We start from the raw sequence: 23,883 nt of genomic DNA, 5'->3' as shown, positions 1-23,883 counted from the left end.
TTTTAGTATCAAATATATGAAAAATCGAACGAATTACGGTAATTACATTAGAATATGCGACAAAAGGGACAACCACATTGTAGCCGAACTCTGAATATTCATAGACACGGAATGAAGAATTTCCAATAATTGCGCTTATCCACGAACTACCGATTATAATCTACAATAAAAAGTATAGCTTCATTTTCCAATTTTTTTTCAAAACGCAACAATAACCCATTAATTTTTAAATGAAATTACTGGTCCCATTATGTTGTAACAATTATACTGCAACGATTCTTTTGTTAAACTGTATTATACGACTGTGTGCTTAGTTTTAAATAAGTTTGTAAAATGGTGATAAATAAAAAATAGATAAACCTTGGCTGAGTTTGTTGCGGACTCTTCTCGGACCAAGGCGCGTTTGGAACCCTCGTAACTTTTATTTTAAGTATTGGAATGATTATTATCACCATTATCTTAAGTTTAATATTATTAACTGACGTTTCGAAAGAGCTTGTAAACTAAGCCTAATTTGAAATAAATGAATTTTGACTTTGACTTTGACTTTGAACTGATTATTTATTATTAAGTGTAAAGACAAACAGACGGTTCACATGAAAGAATGCGATGAATGATAATAATCGTTCGTTCAGCAACTACAATTTTACGAGAAGAGAACACCTGCTGGTCTACTAATCTAAGAAACAAATAAATATTGTATACAAGATCGTATCGTGGTGAAATGTAAAGGTAACCGTAATTTGCCGCTTTTGATGTCCGTGATTTATTAAAATGATTCTGCTATAAACCATAAACACGCAGCTGGTTTAAAAGTCAAAGACAATTTGTGCCTAACCCAGAAACATAGACTGAGAAGTAAATATACTGATGGCATTCAACGCATAACCCTCAAAAGAGAACAACTGCGTGGACTCAAGAAACGAAACAATTCGCAATTCAGTGACATGACGCGTGCCGTTTTTTCAGATACAACGACGAGTCAAACAAGTTTGACAGTAGTCAGTAAGTAATAGAATTTTATTAAAAAAAAATTAAAAATCCTAGAAGGAGCATAAAATCATTTAACTTTCAACAGCACGCTAATCAGTTGCCACTTGTCTATTTTCTTCTTTGTCTACGCCCAACAAGTAGATGATAGCGTCTGATGATAGCGCATAAACTTTGAAGATGTCACACAAAGGGCAATGAAAGGCCATGTTCTTGAAGTATTTCTACATGGTATGTTAAAAAATAAAGAAAGCAATCAAGTAGCTACTATAGTAAACTCTATAATATTGTTCGTCGAATTCTAAAGCTTCATGTAATCATTGCAAGCGTGTGTCATATTAAATTGACTTAAAGACAATCTTGAACTTGGTTGGACTTTTAAAAAGCGCAAATATATGCCTACTAAGCAAACGGGAAATGGCATATTTGATATTTCCCGTTTGCGTCTAAACATACGGGAAATATCAAATGTGTTACAGAAAATCCGTGAAAGGACAAGAGTCCACAGATTTTTTGTATCCAATGCAATATGGATATGAAAATATCCTACAGTTTAAATTAGATTAAAATGTGTGGTGGTACTACATAGCAATTTCAATAAACGATATCAGTATCCAATTATTAAGTGATATTAGTATCTATTATTTATAAACAGTTACCTTTAGCTGAAAGACGATGAAAACTAAAACTTTATAAAATAACGAAGAACACTAGAAAGACAAAACTAATAAAAAGTGTATCAAAGACAAACTCGAAATTATTTTCACGTAGTCTCAATGTTCAACATGAAAACGTTGTTTTTATGAATTTGTTTACATGTTGCCTTTACTTGCTTGTATAGCGTAAACTTGCTGAGATAATCGAAATATTATGTGACTTTGTTTTTATGCTTTAACGCTTTAATTACAAACAACAGATTAAAATAGATTTTTTTGTGGAGAGCTACATTATCAGCAGGTATTTTAAGTTACATTTTATATCAGTGTTCCACCGATAACGAAAACTACGCTAGTGAAACCTCGACGCTTCCACTAGTATCAAAAAAAATATTTAATATTTCCATTATTGTAAAAATCTGAAGGTCATAACTCAATAGCGATTACCTAAGTTATGAAAAAGTGTTAAATATGTCAAACATGTATGTACAGCAAACATGGAAATATTTGAAGGCCTTGAGTACAAATTGCCTAAACAATTACAAGTAATTACTTTTGGAAATTGTTTTCTCGTAATTGTAGTAATAACTTTAGTTAGTGCTATTTGTCACGCAATATTCTTAGCGAGTAAATTAAAAAAGGAATTAATGTCTTCATTTACTTGATTTTGGCTCGACAGGACTACAAAGTGAAAAGACTAATATAAGAAAACTTTCACAAGAAACTTATAAGTGTATACAACGAGTATGTTGTGCCGTTAGAAATGACGATCTAATATTAAGCTTGTAATATTTTTAATAATAGAACTAAATGCCATGTTTATGAATAGCAGCTCTTATTTTCGGGGAAAGTGTTACCAGTTCTATGTAGGCGTAGTTTTCCTTAGCAATTGTACCTATTTGGTACTATTCACAGACGATTTACTTCAACGAATTGCAGCGAAATCGCTTGTACCGCTTACATTTTATTGTACTTTATTATCCGTAGTGGAGGAATATTATATCGTACTTGCATGTAATACTATAATCCTCAAGTACCCATTCTAGTAATTCTCACATCTTAACGTTAATTATCTATTGGATAGAAGCAGGCGTTACTTTGCGGAAGTTCATCATGATTATATAATGATTTCTTTAGTTTGCTATCATCCGCGAAAAGTCGACGAACCCATGCGACAACGTCACCCAGGTCCGACAAAATACTCTCTACGTCGGTTTCACCCTGAAACCGGAGCATCCTCAGGAGATGGTGTAGGATGATAACAAAATAAATAAATCATTATATAGTTAATTATCTAGTAATATTATTTCCTATTTTAATGTGAATCGCAAAATTAAGTAATTACTTAACACCTACGTAATTTATACTATCAAATAAATTTTTAGTTAGATATAAAAGAAATGATACAGCAATAAACAAAAGAGCTCAGAGAGATTACCTCAATAATAGGTAAAATCCTCAAACATGGTGGCAAAAAAGGGGACTAACGCTTACAAAGACGCAACTTAGAACTAATGCCCTTCTTAAGTAAACATATGGGTATCCATCTTCTTTCCTCGTTTTACATTAACGACAGAGATGAATAGTATTTTGTAACTAGGAATTGAAGAACGAACCTACTCTTATATTAATCATTAGGAGTATCGAATCGCGAAAATTATTTAAAACAAAATGTTTAACACTTTGACCAGAATATTGAAAATAAGTACCATATTCAGTTAAAAGAACAGCCTTATTTTTTATATTCTATATCTGTAAATTAAAGACTTATTCATGGGATTGCAAATCAAAAAGTGCTATTTCATCATGTTTTGATTTGATTCGCTGCAAAACGTGTAATCCATTTTACATCAAACTTACACTTAAAAATTGGTTAATTTCTATTTAACAACGTTAAATCTTTTCGAATACGATAAATAGTTTACGAATTTTAAAAAAACAACGCAAAGCGGCGAAACTCGCAATCACCGATTCCCATCTTTATATGTTACTAATGGACGCCCGCGACTTTGTCCGCGTGGAATTCATTTTTTCGCAAATCCCGCGGGAACTTTGTACTATATCCCGCGGGATTTTTCCGGGATGAAAAGTAGCCTATGTGTTAATCCAGAGTAAAATCGAAATCGCTTCTGTAGCCGCAGCATAAAAGAGGAACAAACATACTTTCACACTTACACACAAACTTTCGTCTTTATAACATTAGTGTGATGTGATTGATCAAGCCTTTAACAAAAGCCCTGACAGATTTGTTTGGACAGTAGCAACTGCGTACCTGCAAACATCTCTAAACCAGTTAACCATACATTATAGGCCGTATCGTTGTGACCGAAAACGCGTTGACATTATCAAAGTCGACCTTCATGTCATGTACACAATAGGTGATAGAAATACACAATAATGCCATTTTATTTGCGAGCGCCATGTTTGGAGTGATGATCGAGGCATACAATCAATTACTCCTCATTGAGTGCTCGCTAGTTCAATTGGCAGTCATTTTTGTGGCCATCATCGCTAACTGCCTAATGGTATAGACGTGCTCTCAATAAGACCTATGGACTGACGTCAGTTGTCTCTACGATCTAATCTGCGATTTGTGTACATATGCATATTTGTTGAGATAAAATTCCCATTACAACTGCCTTTCTATTTACCCGAAAAAAAAAATAACACGTGAGTGTAGGTGCGGGCATTAGCTAGCACATTCATAACAAAGAGGACCTTTTCGCTGACGTTTAAAACATTATGCACGTCACAAAATAGCTCTATAGTTCCAAGTTTGTATGCAAATAAGTTGTCATAGGTCCTAATAAATATAAGAACGATGACATAGGACAAACGATTTGATTATTGTCAACAGAATGTTTCAATTATTGTTCTATATGTTCTTTTTTTGCCTAAAATAAAAATATCATTACTTACAAGTAACATTGTGTATTATTTGAATGTGGAAATCTATGGTCAGTTTTAAAAAAAAAGTAATTTAAACAATGTTATAGAAACTACTCAGGTTCACTACTCAGATGCACTACTAGTAAACGCGGTTTGCACGTATACTAGTAGTGATATTTTTGATAAATCCTGCGGGAATTACGGATTTGTCAGGAACTAAAAGTAACCTGTCTATGTATCTAGAGTACAAACATTCGCCTTACTTTAGATGCTCCACATAGTTCCTGTTCTTGCAAAAATATGGGGATGAAATGAAATATAACACTCTAAAATAATGTTGCTTCTTACTGGTAAAATAATTTTCAAATTCGGCTCTATATAACCAGAGATATACCTTCAACTTCGCAAAACTCACATGTTTTACCTCTTAATAATATTGATTAGTAGGTAAATATGATTAATGTGTTATTACGCTCAATTGATTTATATTTTATTTTTTATATTATCATCATATTCTATGACTTTACCAAAGTCCTCGTTGTGCATCTTATTGTTTCTCTCACAAACATAGATGTTTGTGACCTAAATAAACAACAAAAGGGTTTTTTCCTGTATGAGAGGAAACATTCATCTTTAGATCACATTTGTAAAAAAAAATTAATAAAAGAACCATGAATACTTTACGAGGTCAAATATTTAGTCAAGAAAGTATTTGTGAAATCTTTAATGAGTTTTCCTTGTTATGATCTTTCAAAGTTAAAGTTACAAACAAACGAAAAATATTAAAAAACTCAGATTTGCTATGGACTTGTCTTATCATAAAACATGTAAATCGTTTTAGAATACGATCCGGATACATTTCATTCATTTTATTTTAGAGTATCGTATTTCATATTAGAAAAAATAACCCCTGTAGATCTACGAGTTATTTATAGTCCTTAGATTTGCAAGAAGAAACGTTTTTTTAGAAAAGATAATGCTAATAGGTACTGTTTAGATTTGATAAAATTTATTCGTCATTTTCGGTTTAATTATTTATCTATATTAAATACCTATGGCATATGCAATTACGTAAGGACCTCTATAAGCTGCTCAGAATTGCTAGGCTTATAATACAACGATACTTTTATAAGATGCGCTTCCTAAATTTATTTTAAGTATAGATTGTAGTTCATGATCAGAATTCCAAATTAGTAATCATAGTCTTTACCAGCACTGAGATAAACACATTAAGCGGTGATCAATCCATAAATTTATACAATTATTCAAAATCCGTTTTCGTAATTAATTTCAACCGATGAATTACCAGTCCAACGGTTTGCAAATAATTCACTTGCAGTAATTACAGCAACATTTTATTGCTATTTACTGACTCATCCATTGATGTAGGTTGATCTGAATAATTCCTTTTAGCATTTTACAGGTTAACCGTACTTTGATAAAACATATTACCATCATCATCATCATCATTATCATCATCATCAGATTATTTTTAATGGCCTTCAACAGGGCCAGACCTCCGGCTTTTTGGCCTATCTATCATTATTCTGCATTTGATGAAGATTAAAGACTTACCTATATTTATGTAGTTTCAATCGAAACTACAGATACGAGTGTATGTCCGCTAGTAATACATAACTAAATACATTTTTCCTATTGATATAATAACTTTACATAATAACCGCCATTACATTATCAACAGTTTCCTGCGGCTATACAATCAATATTGTTTACTGCTACGTAATATTATTCTTGACTCAATATTAATCTAATGGTAATTATAGCAGGCATACAATAAACTTGTCAATATTGAGCGATTACCGTAAGCGATTATAAACCTATCAGCGAAGGTTTTGTGCCATTAATTTTGGTTATACGTGTATTACTTAGTTATTAGTATTACTGTTATGGAAATCTATACTAATGGCTATTGATTTTAGTCGCTGTGTATTTGTTACTAGGCTATACTGTATTGTCGTTCGTAGTTTATAGATTTAGTTATCAATAGTACCTAATGTAATAAGGTGAAATTTGTTAAAAATTCTCTGATTCTAGATGCTAACCTAACCAATTTTCTTTTCAGGAAGTTTAATTGTGACGAAATGGAACGATAATTGTATACATTTTTTTTATTGTTTACAAGTTAGCCCTTGATTACAATCTCACCTGATGGTAAGTGACGATGCAATCTATGGAAGCGGGCTAACTTGTTAGTAGGAGGAAGAAAATCCACACTCCTTTCGGTTTAATTTATTATTTTTTTTTCTCATGGTTTAATTAGGTTTAGAAAATTCTGATGATCAAATCATCTTGATATAAATGTTCTAAAATTATTTATCAAAGAAATAGAAAACATACTTGTAAATTGTAATGTTTACCAACAATCAACAAGTTGTCCATATACATATGTATATAGATTACTATATGTATGTTTGTCTATAATTTGTACAAATATTCGGCCTTACAAGGTTTTTATTTTTAACGAAATGCCACGTATATTAACGTTGTGCACCGTAACTCTATGCAGCAAAAAGAGCTAGAACGTGTTCAATAAAACCTTGACATATTTTAAAAGTGCATATATATACTATAGGCATATTTTATATTATAAACTCATCACAGTTAAACCTCGCAGAGTGTAGTACTAATGAATGTTTTCACCGCGTGATTATCAGATTAAGCTGTTATCTCCCATGTCGTAACTATGATCGCGTCGTGCGAAATAATTCATAATGCCATAAACCTAAACAAACTTAACCCATTAGTGAACCGATAGCACAGCAGATACAGATTTTCGATACGATCACTCACTATGAACGTATCACGATACGTGATGTGCTGAAGTAATATCACAGTTCTTCAAACGTGAAACAATGATGGCACACTGCACTATATAGTTGGGAGAGGGGCGCGACAGAGCGAAAAAAGGGAGCGTGACCGGGCACAGAGTCCTGTGTGGTTCGGCTGAGGCCGAGCGCACGGTGACGCAGCTGCCGGCAGTCAGTGGTGCATTTCAGCGTTCACGTCTGCCACATGCCACGAGCGGACGGTCTCGGCGCGGCGGAGCGGCCCCGAGCGTCGCGACGGCCGGCTAACCGCGACTGGAGCCGCCGCGCGACGTCGCAGCCTAGCCCGAGCGAGCAGGACAACACACCGCTATACACGCACGCTGTTCGCCAATATAACCCTACATCCCACTGCATAGAGTCCCAATTTCCTCGGGCGCACGAAGTCGCTTACGGTGCAATGCGCCGGCTAAAGGGTTTTCACCCCGCGAACCGTTCCCGTGAGCGGAGTTACGTAGACGCAAGAGATAGAGATGCTGTGCCTGTGTGGCCTTTCCTATAGGCCGTTTCGGTGTTATATCACTATTGAGCGTGCCTTTGACTTGTTGTTTTGGCCGTGAACGAGTTTTAACTGTGCACTCGTTTCGACAATTATGCAGTTTTCCTCTTCACGTATGTAGGAAGCGTAGCAGTAAATGTTTCCTTTTCCTTGAAATATGGTCTTACATTGTATTTCAAGTATTTTTCAGACACGTAGGAAAACACATTTCTTCTTCATTACTGAAATTCATTTTTAACTTTTCTTATATTTAATGAAAACAAAAATGAAAATGATTTTCAAATCTTAACTATAAGGAAAGAGGAAGAAAATGTGTTTTTATTTGTCTATTCAAAATCAAAATTAATAAATTCCAGTAAATTTTAGCTTAATATATTGTGGCAACAAATAAGTATCAATCATGAAAAGTGCGAACATGAAAAATTGTAAAAAGACGCTACTGAAACATTTTTTAAATACAGATGTTTTTTAATTTATGGCTAAATTTAAACTGAAATTATCTGTGAAAAGTGTGTGAAAATTAATTATTTATTTCGTAGTTCAAATAACGTAACTAATAATACTCGTATGAGTGCACACAGCACAATTTTGTGTTTACTTACACTATATGTTTAATGTATACTTAATTTTTACACTTCCTGAACAAACAACCTCAGTTTCGACGCGCTAGTGACATATCTGTAGTATATAAATATTCAACATTGTCAAATACTGTTTGACAAAGCGTATAAAAGACGTACACTCAGCGAGGTCAGGGTGTCTAACAGTGGAATTCATAGACGTTGTAGGGGCACCCCCAGGGGATTATTCAGCCGCTGAGTGTCGAATTTAACCTCTATTTGTTTGAGAAATTGACACTCGGCGGGTGAATGATCCCCTGGGGGCGGCCCTACAACGTCTATAAATTCCATTATGAGCCAGCGGGCTAAACATTACAATCCTACTAATATTATAAACACGAAAGTTTGTATAGATGTTTGTAAGGATGTTTGTTTGGATGTTTGTTACGCCGTTACTACTGAAGCGATTTGGCTGAAATTTAGAATGGAAATAGTTTTACACTGAATTAACAGTTAGGCTACTTTTCGTCCCGGAAAATCCATGGTTCTCGAGGGATTTGTGGATAACTAAATTTCACGCTGACGAAGTCGCGGGCGTCCGCTAGTATCTAATAATACTATAAAATCTTTATTCGAGTGCCTTTTGTCCCAAATGTATCTGCTAGGTATACCGACGATGACATTTTATCCGGAGATGAAACTGCTTATTAGGCTCTACAATACAGCCGGTCGCAAAACCAGCCCCCCTAGCCAAGTGGCATATCGATTCTCTTTCTACGATCGCTAATAAATAAAATAAAAAGCCTTTTATTTCGCACATAAGTAAATTATACATAGTGATATAGTAGATAATATGAAGAATTAGGTTAATAACATCACTAAATTAATATAGTAAATTTTGTTACAAAACGAAAATAAATTACAATTTTTGTAACTACATTCTCAAGTTACTTTAATATAAATATAAAATTTAAAAAAAAAAATTAGTGCGGACCCCTCTATTTGAGGGTGAAGGCCTCCTCCAGAGATGACCAGTAGTCTCTATATGTGGCTTTTTTACTCCACTGTTTTCCAGCCGTCTTTTCAATGTCGTCTGCCCATCTACTTCTAGGTCTTCCTCTTTTTCTAGCACCTACAGGCCCTGTCCATGCCGTCAGTCGAGAAGTATATCTTCATAGAGAAGTCATCTATCTAAGTCATTCATTCTTGCTACATGTCCCGCCCATCCCTATTTCAATTTCATTTCATGTAAGATGTATGGGAATGACATTTGCTATCGTCAGGTCACGTGATCAAGATCTGTCATTCCCATACATTTTTCTAGTTTTGGAATCGTTAGCGATCGTAGAAAGAGAATCGACGAGCCACTTGGCTAGGGGGGCTGTGCTCGACTCAGCAGTTACGTATACGCTCGTAGGTAACATGTTAGGCAAATTGTGAATAACCTTCACTCGATTCGGCAGCCATGTTGTAGTACCGTTATTCACTTTTTTAGATGCTAATCAATGAGGTACAGTTATGTTTTGTCGTATCATATCTTACTAAGGGATGCAGAAATAACGATTATTGCTAACTCTAACATAAACATATCATCATCATTATCATCATCATCATCATATCAGCCGACGGACGTCCACTGCAGGACATAGGCCTTTTGTAGGGACTTCCAAACATCACGATACTGAGCCACCTGCATCCAGCGAATCCCTGCGACTCGCTTGATTTCGTCAGTCCACCTGGTGGGGAGTCGCCCTGCGCTTACTAGTGCGGGGTCACCATTCCAGCACTTTGGGACCCCAACGTCCGTCCGCCCATATAAGAAGTATAATTTTGTTATTTTAGGTTTCCGTACCTAAAAAGGAAAAAAACGGAACCCTTATAATATAATTTTGTTGTCAGTGGCCGTCGTCCGTCAAGACCCTTTATTTCGGAAATGCATCCAGGTATCAAGATGAAATTTAAACTGTATACTCACAGGTATATGGTCCCATGAATTTGTGAATAAAACAAACTTCTAAGTTTACTTGATAAAAAGATTTACTCAGAAAAAACACGCATATTTCAACAGTTTCAAGAGAGACAAAACTTATAGGGTAGTTACTTCCCGTTGACCTAGGACTGTGCTTTGGCAAGTATTTTTACAGATCACAAGTACAAGAAAAAATCTCAAACTACACATTTGTATTTACTTTTATTTATTATGTATTTGTATATTTTAAATGGGTTTTTAGCCTGAAATAAAGACATATTATTATTATTATTATTATTATTATTAAATCTTAAAAATCTGGGATCTGAAATGTGCGAAAAACTGCGCAATCCGTTTCCTGATATTTATAAGATTCTACCTACGGAACGTGGTGGGCGAGTCCAACTCGCACTTTCTCGTCCGGTTTTGTTTTTTTTACGTATTAATGGGCAATACGTTGCAGCGGGTTGCAGGGAGCCGCTGGATGCTGGCGGCTCGTTGGAGGCGGAGATCGTTGTGCTTGGAGGTCCATGCAAGAGGCCTATGTCCAGCAGTGGACGTGTATCGGCTGATAAGGTAAGGTAAGGTAAGGTAAGGGCAATACGTAATAAACAGTCGATTACAAAGTCCACAGAACACATAACATCACTGAGCTGTGTAATCATTAAGCGATAAAAAAATCCCCTGCGAGCTTCAATGGAAGCACGTTTCAATTTCGTTCCCGTGTTCGTACTAATAGGACAAAAAGTTAAGCTGTGAGTTTGGCACACAAGTACGCTTTGCACAGTCTTTAGAAGTATTACATCATTAGGAAAAGCGTTTTCTAAGTTTATTCCAGCAGTTGAGCCTTTGAGGGTTCAACAAAAACCGAGTGCCTAATGGCTTTTGTAGTTGCTTATTATATTTCATGTTTTCAAGAAGAATGTCTTTTTGCGTTTTTTTTCTTTTTATTATAAATTCCTTTTTGTTTATTAACTGTTATTGTTATTTGACATAATGGCTTAAAGCTGATGGCTCAACGGTAAAGGTTTCCACGCACCTATAAACAACCGTTACGCTAGTTATGATGGGTGACACTCGACTCTAACATAAATTAGCTTTTAAAATCTTAATATTATACAAATGGATCCCCAAATCGAAAAATAGTGGATACTTAAATAGAAAAATAGTAAAAGACACATCATCATCATCGAAAAATATCTCACACTATGAGATAAACGAGTAAAAAAAATCATACTCACTTAATATATTTCAATACCCTAAAAATATATTTCAAGATATTTTTTTAACTTTGCTTACATTTTTAATGTACATACTCATGCTAAAGAACAGCTTTCTAGTAGTAATAGTCTCTGCGCTAAACCGCGGACAGACCGACGGACAGATGGACATGGCGAAACTATGAGAGCTTCATATAGACTACGGAACGCTAAAATAAACAAAATCTGCTTTAAAAATAGTTGAAAGCTTGAAAAATAGTTTTGAAGAAAATTATGGTTTACAATTATTTGAAGCTACGTATGAGTCGATATTATTTATTTTGACCATAATAATTTACTCACTTAAAGTTTCTTGTACCAGCTGTGGCCGGTGATCATGCGGTATACAAATAAATTGGTCCAAAATTAAAGCATTAAATGAAGTAGACTTGAACGATAGTCAATCCGCAATTGGGCCAGCGTTGTGGACTAAGGCCCTCTCATTCTGCAAGGAGATTCGTGCTCAACAGTGAGTCGAATATTGGTTGTTAATGATGAATAATTGTTTGTCTATATATTTCACGAAACATACAGTTATGTATGTCAATCAGAATGTCTAGCTGTTTAATCGAAGCTAGGAGCTAACAATGGAATACCTACTCAAGTAACCGGATCTGAATTATTATCAAAGTCTGCGTTCATCCGACGTTGCTATATTTTACAGATATAAATCCGCCATGTTGAAATTTACAATCTTGTTATATTAAACCAAAGGGAAATATGATATCTGAATATCTATTTAGAATGAGGTTACCGGAATATATTAAGGTATAAAGAAAGAAATAAAAAGTGTAGTGAAGGAAAATTAGGCGTGACTAGTACCTTAATTTTGTTAAATATATATCACTGTACTGAGCTATAAATATTCAATAATAATAACAATAATTAATTTATTAATTACAGCCCTAACCGGAGTTTGCGTATCAGGTGGAAAGCATAAATATTCAAAGAAAAGTTGTGTATTGTAAAATGTAAATATAATCACAGCTTTAATGTGTACCTACTTCGTGAGCGTCGAAAGAAAATATGAATTCATAATAATCATCTTACAAAAGACAAGACCCATAGACTCAGCGACTAATATTTATACTCAAGTTATAATACATTGTGTACGAGTATCACACAAAATTATTTTACTCATTAATTATTGATTTTTAACATTAAGACATTTTAAAAATCAATAATGAAAGAGTAATAAATAAATATACATTAAAAACGTAATTAAAAAAATATCCAATCTCATGTCCCAGAGTTTATGGTCGCTTTTTTTACCTTCCTACACCCATTTTGAATCCCAATTTTAGTATTTTGTATAAAATAATTTATACAACAGAACAGTATTTGCCAGACCAGGTATTAGACTTGGAGGTTTTTGTTTTAAAAATTAATTAATCTGCGAAGTCAACGACATTTTTTTTTATTCTTTGATAATTTAGCCCTTGATTGCGATCACGCCTAAGGATGCAGTCTAAAAGATATTGATGTGTTAATACGATATAACGCTTTCGATTGCATAGAATCTCTATCATTTGGAAAAAAACCAGCACACCTATTTAATGCTACGTCTACATAATTTTTGTTAGTTTATGTTACTTTTTTTCCTTCATAAAAAATATCTTAAAACTTATGAGCATTTAAAAAAAATATATACCTAATTTTGACTATTTTTACACCTTTGCTTCAAAAATTTGAAGTATTTCGTTCAGAACAGACAACCAATAAAACATTCCAAGAAGACAGGCATCTGTTTCTTAAACGTCCGCAAACTACTTCTAAAGTGTAATAAAATTTATTTTACACCTCCACTTCGCAAACCGCGACAGATCTATGATAGTGTCACAAATAGAGTATCGAAAGTCGATCCGCAGCCAACTCGATCACTATTTATATCACCGATCGTGATACGGAGCATCTGTTTTTACAGAATGTTTAACAGTCACATTAAACTAGGTTTTAAATTATCCGTTTAACAGTATGCGAATAAAAATAGAATCGACCAATACTCAATGAAACCACTATATTATCTACTTGAACTAGCAGACGCTCCGCGTAGTACCCGCTCCTGTGGGAATATAGGGATACATTTTAGCCTATGATATCCGATTTTGGGATACTATAGGTACAATTCTTGAAAACAGTGCATTGCTCTACTGAACGATTAATTATCACTGACAGTTATATTGTTTATAGTGCTAGTCGATCGGTCAGTGCGCCGTCCAATAATTGTTAAATAACTGTTCCACATGATGGTTATCGGAATCTGTTTAAAGCTGAAAAGGAAAACGTATCAAAATACTTGGACCTTGCTCATGAGATCCAAAGCTTCGACCAACCTTCAGAAGCCTTCTCTTGTCTACTACCGGATCAATGGTTAGATACAGAAGGCCGTGATTCTTGAGAAACACCGGTCGCTTGGGTACCTAATCAAAATGTATCGCAGTGGAAGGGCTAAACAGTTTTTTATTATTTTTTTAATGATGTTTTATATTAAATTTTATATTTTATTAACATTGTTAAAATTTAAAAAAGGACAAATAAGTAAATGAGAATGTTTTTGGATAATATCAAGTTCAATACGAGAAAATACGTGAGAATAATAAATAGTAGATATCCAACTCGACTGGATGAGTACCTAGTATATATTTTACTACAAAACAAAATAATAGAAGGACGTAGGACACCACAAAGCATAAAAATAAAATAGCATAGAGGTAAAGCTGAGTCCAGTTTCAAAGTTACATTCACAACTGGGGATTGAAAATTGAAAGTTACTGCGGGATCATATTTTTTTTTTATTTTCGTACTGAATGTGGCAAGGACAAACCATAAAGGGTATCCATATTTTGCTTTATATACTGTTACTGAACATTTTATATTTATTATTTTCTAATTAAATTTTTGGTCAAATTCATTTTGTCAAACTATATAAACGCAGTAAAAGTAAGTTAGATGAAAAGGTTAAAAAGTAAAGATTATCAAATACTATAAGTATGGTAACTTGACTGACACTTAAACCTCGGTGTCTAATTTAATCAAAGCCTCCCGAAAACCCATCTTAAACTTGACAGGGTACAAACTTTAACACAAACAACTATTTACACGACAAATTAATTATTCAAAGTAATATCCGTTCAATCACTTCAAGTAGTTTCAATAATTACTGTGTTTACGCACTGTTATTAGTAAAACAATCATTTAAGCGATAATATTACATAGGTACATAGATAATATATTAATTAAAATTAACTCTCGTATTTCACTCTCATTTACACTTTTTAAAATTCTCAACAATATCTATACAATATTATACTAGAAGATAATACTAGTAATATTATAAACGCGTCAGATTGTATGGATTTATGTTTGTTTGGATGTTCGTTTTTATATTTGTTTGGATGTTTGTTACTCTTTAACGCCGCTCTTATTGAAGCAATTTGGATGGAAATTTGGAATAGAAATATAATTTTTGCCGAAAAAATACATGGCCTCCCGATATTTGCGATAACCTGATGATTTTGATGGTATGAATGTTTATTACTCTTTCACGCCTCGGCTACTGAACCGAATCACCTGAAATTTGAAATAGAGATAGATTTTAGTCTGGATTAACATATAGGCTACTTTTTACCCCGAAAAAATTCATGGTTCCCGAGGGATTTCTGAAAAACTAAATTCAACGCGGACGAACGCGAAATCATACCAACATTATTTAAGTTAAAATTAAAAAAAAATTAAAAAAAAAACAACCATCCTGTTAAGGCTTGCCCAAACAACCGGTGGTCAGGGCTCCATAGTGAGGAATCTCCTCTCAATTCTCGCATTTTCAAAAATTACGAGTACCTCTTGTATACCTACCCTCGTTCCAACAGACAAGCGAAAGCTTTTTATGGTTTTGGTAGATATTTCCGCTATAAGACCGTTGACTGAAATGTCTATAGCATCAACAACGTACAGCGTCGGATTAACATTCCACATGTTGGTAATCTCGTGAACAAAGTCCAAGTTATTCAATTCTTTCTTTTTCAGCTTCACCAGATAATCGTCACGTAGAACAAACAATCTACAATCTAGATCTATCATTTATCTATCATTTATTTACAATCCTATCCTATTAATACTATAAACGCGGAAGTTTGTATCGATGTTTGGATGTTTGTTACTCTATAACGCCGCTACTACTGAAGCGATTTAGCTGAAATTTGGAATGGAAATAGACACATAGGCTAAAGTAGCCTATGTGTTAATGCAGAGTAGACTCTATTTCCATTCCAATCGCTTCAGTAGTAGCGGCGTTATAGAGTAACAAACATCTAAACATCGATACAAACTTCCGCGTTTATAGTACATAGGCTAATTTAGCCTATATTTCCAATGCCGGACATTAGACCATCGACAATCGACATAACCACAACTATTGCTTAACATTTCTTTCGTTTTTGGGACGTCAAAGGATTCAAAAAACAAACAACTCTTGCTTTATATTAATTGGATAAACTGGGCCTAATTATATGTATATGTATATCAATGTATTAGATTAGTATTCATAGGCAGAAATGGCATGAACCTAATACTAACAACAATAATTTAATAGGTTTTAGGAACCATTTCATTTCATTACTAAACTAATATTATATTATGCTGAGAATAGCTGGTTACAAACATGATCTTCGAAACACATGCACGTATTTATATCTGATATTTACTAAAGAGCTAAATTTGGCAAAGATCCTAATTAAGAAAAGGTTAGTAACCAACGTATAAAATCAATATTTGCTTTCAGTATACATTCTGTATATGCTGACAATAACGAAAACCGTTAATAATTCAGACAGATTAAAATAGGTAGCTTTATCTATTTTAGAACATTGATTTTCATATTTTCGTATGAAGGTTGTTTGTTACTTTGATAACAGTTTGTGATTTGAAAATTGTTTTGTTTTTTTATTGAGTTTAATATTAGTTATCTTGCTCAATTTAATTACTTCTAGATATTCCTAATTATCAAAAATACCGCACTAAAATATTTTTTCAGTGGACTATATCTATTTTAAAAGGGTCTTTTCGATAGCTTATAGTAATAGTAGTAATAGTAGTAGTCGTAGAAGTAGTTGTAGTAGTAGTAATAGTAGTAGTAATAATCTACTTTATTTTGACGGCCTCCGTGGCGCAGTGGGATGCGCGGTGGATTTACAAGACGTAGGTCCTGGGTTCGATCCCCGGCTGGGCCTATTGAGATTTTCTTAATTGGTCCAGGTCTTTAAATTATCCAGGTCTAACTTTAAATTATTTATTTATTATTGTATTTTTGTGTGCAATAAAATATTTATTCTTCTTCTTTTAATGATATAGTCGAATTCTTTACTCGAAAGTACCTAGTAAAGAATTCCATACCATAGAAATACTTAAAGTGAACCAGATTGAAAAATGTATAAAATAAAATAAAATGTAGGTATAAAATTGTTGGCAAAACGCTATTTAAATGGTTTAAAACGTGTCGGTTGACTTTCTAGATACTAAACTGGCCTTGACCTTACCTCAGTATTGCAAGTCTGAATTCCAATACGAAAGCTAAATTCAAGCAAGAATAAATTCCGAGAGGTCCTCGGAACTGTAATCTTACACGCAACCGTCTGTGTCTCGGCACAATACCACAAAGCCTCGTATCACTGGTAGCATAGAAGCTGCCTCAGTTTCACCTGGCTAGATTTCATCGACTTAATGGAATCAACGTCGTAGTCCAGTCATTATAGGGGGTTGACCTCGGAAAATCGACATACCCATGTATATTACCACATAAAAAACTTGTATTTTGGCATCCTAAAACAGTTCTCAAAATTCACATATAATTGTATGGCAAGTTTTAAAGCCAGGGGTCACAAAAACTCTTTTTTTTTTACATTTATTATATAAGCCCGAACTTGCACGAGTAAATTCTCATCTTTGATTGAGAATCCAACTCGTGCAAGTTAGTGTTAATATAATTTTTAAAAATTCGGCCATAATTTTTTGCATGAGAGAGTACCTGCATCCGTAGACTTCCTCACAATTTGCGGATCTATATTACTAAGTAGGATTTTGTGTTCTTAAATATTTCCATAGAATATCAAGTTTATTTAGATAAATAAACTAGATATTCCAGTTATAATAAAGTCTAACAAAATAAAATAAACCGAAACTTTAATAGCGGTTACACTTTTATACCACTAGTTAATCCGTGCAATGCGTCCGCTCAGAATACTAAATAGCTTGATACAGCTCTTTGATAGTATTATAACTAATTAAAACTGGTGGCTAAGTCTTCCACTACGCTGAGTCTACCCCAGCCAGTGTATAAAACATTTTATTCTAAATATAAATCTCAATATCTGTAAGGGATAATTTATGTCGGTCTTGGTCGTAAATTCATATTCTCTTCTCATTTTATGTTTATGTTTTAACCAAGATTTAAACTATGTTATAGGCAATTCATCGTAGAATTGGGAACTGCGCGTTGGATTGGATTTGGGGGTTGCAACCATAACCATTCGTTATGGTTGCAACCCCCAAATCAACTATTTTATTAATATAGAAATCACACTAATATTATAAACTAGCTGACACCTCGCGGTTTCACCGGCGTGGTTCCCGTTCCCGTAGGAATACAGGGATAATATATAGCTTATAGCCTTCCTCAATAAATGGGCTATCTAACACAGAAAGAATTTTTCAAATCGGACCAGTAGTTCCTGAGATTAGTGCGTTCAATCAAACAAACAAACACTTAAGCTATATAATATTAGTATAGATGCGAAAATTTGTGTGTAAGTGTGTATGTTTGTTCCTCCTTTGCAATGCGACTACTGAAGCTTTAGCTTTAGGATTAACACAAATGTTACTTTCATCCTGGAAAAGTCTATGGTTCTCGCGGGATTTGTAAAAAATTGGATTCCACGCAGACGAAGTCGCGGGCGTCGGCTAGTTTAATTTAAACATTATAATGTTTTTTTAACATTTTAATACAATATAAATGAAATTGAATTAAAATGATTTGTCGAATTAACGATAGAATACATATAGAAGGAATACATTTAAATACAATTTACCGCCACAAATCTAAGTTGTCGCGTCACACATCTACGTCTAAGGATATTTGAACCTTCCCACAATAACCCTCAAATTCGATCCCTACGACAATAGTTCAACAGGTAGGAGTCGTATTGTTTCCATATTTCAACAAACCATTTTGTTTTTTCCGTGAAAATATATCGCTTCTTTTTCTATACATCTGCAGTATTTGAAGTCCATGTTATTTGAACCGTAGCAAACAACTATTCATCTGCATTGTAGCGTTCAGTTCAACTGGTATAATTAATATAAATTGCTAACTGTTGCATCGATTAGCAATTCTAACGACCACTTTGATGGATTAATGTTTTTGTGGTTATATTATGAGTGAGAGCGGGTTTTATCTCCGTTATTGGCCAATTTCGGAAATCCATAATTTCCATGAATTAATAATAGAAAGATCAATCAATTGCTTTTTAATAAATGAAATAGTAGAAGCAGGAATATCATTATCAGCCTATTTTGAGCTTAGGCCCAAAGATTACCGTGTATTCTTAGGCCTACCACGCTGCGCCAAAGTTGGTGGGTTTACGTTTGACTCTTTGACGATCACTACGTTAATTAACTATGTTAATCATTATGACTTAACCGACTGAACAGATGGAATAACTTGCTTTACAAGGCACGAGGATGACTTGGATAACGCAACCTTACCTCGTCGTCCGAAGCCGCACAGGCAAACCACTAGACGAGGCAGTAAAAGTAGATTTACTTACAGCATTTATAAATCCATGTATAAGCTGAATAGATCTGCATGACATTTATCTTACAGATAGATTATAGCTGCGTGTTCTAGCTTGATATACAACGGGAATGGAGTGTACGCGAATCCGCGTAGCACAACTAGTTCAAGAAATAAAAAGCGAGTTGTCACACGCTTTCACCCTCATGGCAACGAAATTAAGGCTGTCACTGTTATATTGTTGTCCTAAACAATATCAAAGAGCCTGTAATAGTCAGACATACTTCATCTCATGAAGGCTGAAAGTTTGTCAGCCTAACATAGGTAAGTATAAAAAAAATAAAAAGTATAAAAAAATTAAGTCATAAAGTAAGGTTGCCAATTATGGAGTTAGATCCATAGTAGCTGTGGGTAGCAGGTTTCGAGGGTCCAGATCCTCAATTGTTCCAGTATAAAACGTAACTTTTTGATATTTTCTACGGGATACCATAAAACATCTTGTTTCCAGACGCTAGACCCTTAGCTTCCTGGTGAAACTTCGCTAGAGACCCTTATTGTTCTCTTAAAAAAATCAACGGTGTTTTTCGAAAGGTTGCTGTGAAGCATGCGATTGGGAAAATGATTTATCATTATTTGACAAGGAAAATATTAAATTAAATATTTTTATCAAAAATATTTAACCGAAGTAATGCATTTTTGAAGTCGGTTCAGTTTTTTTTGTTAAATATAATTTATTTTTCTGTTTGTAATGTGTCCTGGCATAGTGACCCGTAAACGCCAACAGTAAGAGCAATTTCGTTCTTTGATTTTGATCTAACACAAAATTACTGAACCTATTTAGATAAAAATAAAATTTGAATAATCTGGATGTATAACTACTCTTTTTAAAAAAAATAACTTTCAAAATGGGTAAGAAGTGACGAAGTTATTAAGTATCAAACATTAATTTGAATTGAATCCTCCTTTTTTTGAAGTCAGTTAAAAATTTCGCTTTATACTTGGACGATTGAGGGTCCCTGACCCCTGAAATCTGCTACCTTTCAAAGTCACCACCGTCGTTATCTACTTGCCTGTGGTTGGACCGTAGACTGACAACTTTTAGCCTTCATAGAATGAAGTGTATCTGTCTATGGCAGGCTTGTAGTCCAATTTACACTCGACGTCGCGGGGATCTCGCCGCGGCATATGTCAGCAACAATTTCGAGTATTAATTTTGTGAAAATATAGGAATTTATGATTAAAATATTACGCATATGAAAAGTTTGTTTTCAAGATTAAGAATTAAATTAACATAATTACAAAATGTATGGAATGTTATATATATAAGATGTTTTATTAGGAGACAAATGTATAAAAAAAAACATAAATGTTCGAATACTGCTATCACTAAAAATATGCGCTGTTGGGTATATTTTGGTAGAATTCAGACGATTTTATTTAAACAGTGCATGTAAAGTTAGCCTACAATAAATAAGCAATATTTAACTAGCGGTCGCACGCGACTTCGTCTGCACTTAGACTGGGCTGCATTAAGGAATTACCCCAGCCCTATCAAGCCTACTTCCCTGCCAAACGGTCACATTGGAAAAAAAATGTACAAGGCAAAGTTGTACACCTAGCTTAAAACATGTTTATCTAATAATAATCCCAACGATGTAAGACAATAGTACATTTTTTTCAAACATACCGTCACAATTGCTATTTAAGTACTGAAAGGGGTTGATTATATTTATGAATAAATCGTTACTTACGAGTACTCGTATTAAAATGTGTTCCTGTCACATGAATAATAAAATAATTTACTTTGAATCTTATGATAAGCATTTGAAATGACAATAATAGCATGGAAAGTAGTAAAAAGGCAAGAAGTTATTTTAAAAAAAAAGTTAGTAGTATTTGATATTTGTTACATAGAATCTCAATTTCGTCTATGTCAACAAACAAAGGTCGAAGTTAGCCTGCATGTAATATTTATAGGTTTTCTGCCATTCATAAATTACTTCAAATTGGATGGTAATTATTGTTTAAATAAAGTTGCGAGCGTGGTGAACGCGCATTTCATGCTCACTAAAAGTGATTTAAGCATTGTTTATTCTAGCGTTGCCTGAGCCGAGCAACTGTCACACCTGTGCGTCCTGACGAAGCGAAAATAAATAACAATAAACTCATTTCAACAATTACCATTACAGTAAAAGCTCCTTAATCGCGCTTTAACTATTCGCGGATTTTTTTTACCAAATTCGCGGCTATAGGTATATTTCGTTATTCGCGAATTTGACTGCCCAAAATAACGTAAAATCTGTATATTTAAACTTTAATTTGCTTATATTGGCGAAATTGTGAATGGAATAATAAAAATAGAATAGATTATTAAATGTGACGAAGTAAAGTGATAGTTTAAGAATGCCAATATCAGTCTGAATTAAAGAAGCTATTAAAATCTGTAAAACAAGAATAAAATACAAATTTCTTTCAACAATGGTTTAGACAATGTGTTGAAGACTATAGATTAATCCATATGGTCAACACTTCTTTTAATTGATTTTTTAATATATTTGATTTTTATTTTGTCACCTTTACATAACCCCATTCCATATTCACGATTTCTGTATCAGCGAGACAGACAGACAAACGCAGCAAAGGTTTGATTATGTATATTGCAATGGAAACACATTAAATTCCAATAATTTTAATTTGTTGTTCTGATAACACAAGAAAATAGGTATTTACAAAAAAGAGCAGGTTGTGGTAACGACGAAACTTTGTCTCGGTCTCTTTTATTACGCAAAATCCTTTTAAGCGCACCTGTTTTATTAAAAACCAATATCTAATATCTATAAATATCCATTTCCTACAGATAAAAGCTATGTAACTTGAAATATTAATATTAAGCCACAGCTAATATTAATTATTCATAACTTTCCTATACATAATATCTTTTAATCAGACTATCTTAGCGGACGCCTGCAATTCCTTTCACGTGAAATACTGTTTTTTCACAAATCGAGCCTTACCTTAAACTAATATTACAGTTTACATTTACAGTTTACAGTTTACATTTACTAGTGATTTTGAATTTTATTTCCATTACAGTTACCAAAACACTAGCGACCTTCGAGCATTTTGACTTAAAACTAACTTTTATAAAAGGAAAAATTCAGTTCAAACAAAAGGTAATGAAATTAGAGACAATAAGTAGGCGAGTTTCAAACATTTTTAGCGAAAATTTCTCTTACATTACTGAAAGCAATTTCATGGTCTCATTGTTTACAAATTTTCTTTAACATTTTTGCTTTACACTATAGGTATAGACATGGATTTATTTTTGGTAGACGCGAAACCTTTTTGCGAATAATTTGTTATGTCATTATTATCAGCCTATTTTATTTATTTCAGGCCTTGTTTGGATAGGATATATGTAGCTTAGACCCACCACGCTTTTGTTTTTTTAGCTGGAAAATGCTTTTACGCATTCCGGCGGCTACACAGACAAAACGACGCAATCTACGGCCGGGTATGTGGGACTCGCTGACTGAACAAAATACTCACTTATTAACACTTGCGTCTTGATGAAATGTTTCTACCGATTATAGCTTGGCAAATTCGTTCGTAACACTCCCGATGGCCTGAAGGGGTGTAACGATGCCCCGCGCGCACTACTTGATACCCGCGCAGCCCTTTCCTCTGCCCACGCGCACGACTTCACACCCGCGCAGTCTTTCCCACCGCATATAATGGAATGTGTCATCAAGCTATAGCCGCAATGCAATTACGACTGATGCTAAGCGATACTACAGCCTATAGTGGAACGCGCTTGCTTAGAAGATGCCTAGGCAAGGAAATGATTAGATATGAAAAGTTCAGACCCATCACATTGCTTGAATAAGAGTTAGTGGGCTTAGGATGGTGATGTTTAATTCATTAACACCACTTATATCAGAGTAACGGGGGCCCGCGATTTCTTCCGCCTGGAATTAAGTTTTTCACAAATCCCGCGGGTACCATGGTTTTTTTCTAGATGAAAAGTAGTATCCAGGGTAAAATCTATTTTCATTCCAAATTTCTGCCAAATCGCCGCAAAATTGACAAAGTTTCATAAAAATTTTCATCCTCTATTTTATCCCCTTGGAGGTAGAATAGATCAAAACCCATTCTTAGCGGATGAGTACGTTATAACATTTACCTGCATGCCAAATTTCAACCCGATCCGCCAAGTGGTTTGGGCTGTGCGTTAATAGACCAACGTTTCATTTTAGCTACACAAGTACCAAAAATCCAAACTCACCAAAATCTCACGCGATACACCGAGGGGTAGAAAGGAGGGCGAGAGGATTGATCATCGCTTTCTTCTGTAACTAGACATGTCGAACAGGCAAGGTGCCTAAGAGCCCTAATAGACCTCTGGTATGTATGGGTTCGAATCCGGTCT

At 34.2% G+C, this 23,883-nt stretch overlaps 1 protein-coding gene across 3 annotated transcripts in view; it reads right to left on the bottom strand.

Moving 5' to 3' along the window:
* Positions 1-23,883, bottom strand: part of LOC112044075 (cAMP-specific 3',5'-cyclic phosphodiesterase) — a 629,441-nt gene that overhangs the window by 537,028 nt on the left and 68,530 nt on the right. For 2 of the 3 annotated variants that reach the window (XM_052882561.1, XM_052882560.1), the window contains exon 1: positions 7,347-7,609. The exons of the other annotated variant lie outside the window; for it this stretch is intronic. The gene's annotated coding sequence lies outside the window, so the exon portion shown is untranslated. Of the gene's footprint in view, positions 1-7,346; positions 7,610-23,883 lie in introns of those variants that run through there. 3 annotated transcript variants of the gene reach the window in all.

This window comes from Bicyclus anynana, chromosome 7, assembly GCF_947172395.1.
Source record: "Bicyclus anynana chromosome 7, ilBicAnyn1.1, whole genome shotgun sequence".
Lineage (NCBI taxonomy): Eukaryota > Metazoa > Arthropoda > Insecta > Lepidoptera > Nymphalidae > Bicyclus > Bicyclus anynana.
This window is presented reverse-complemented; position numbering and strand designations above follow the sequence as displayed.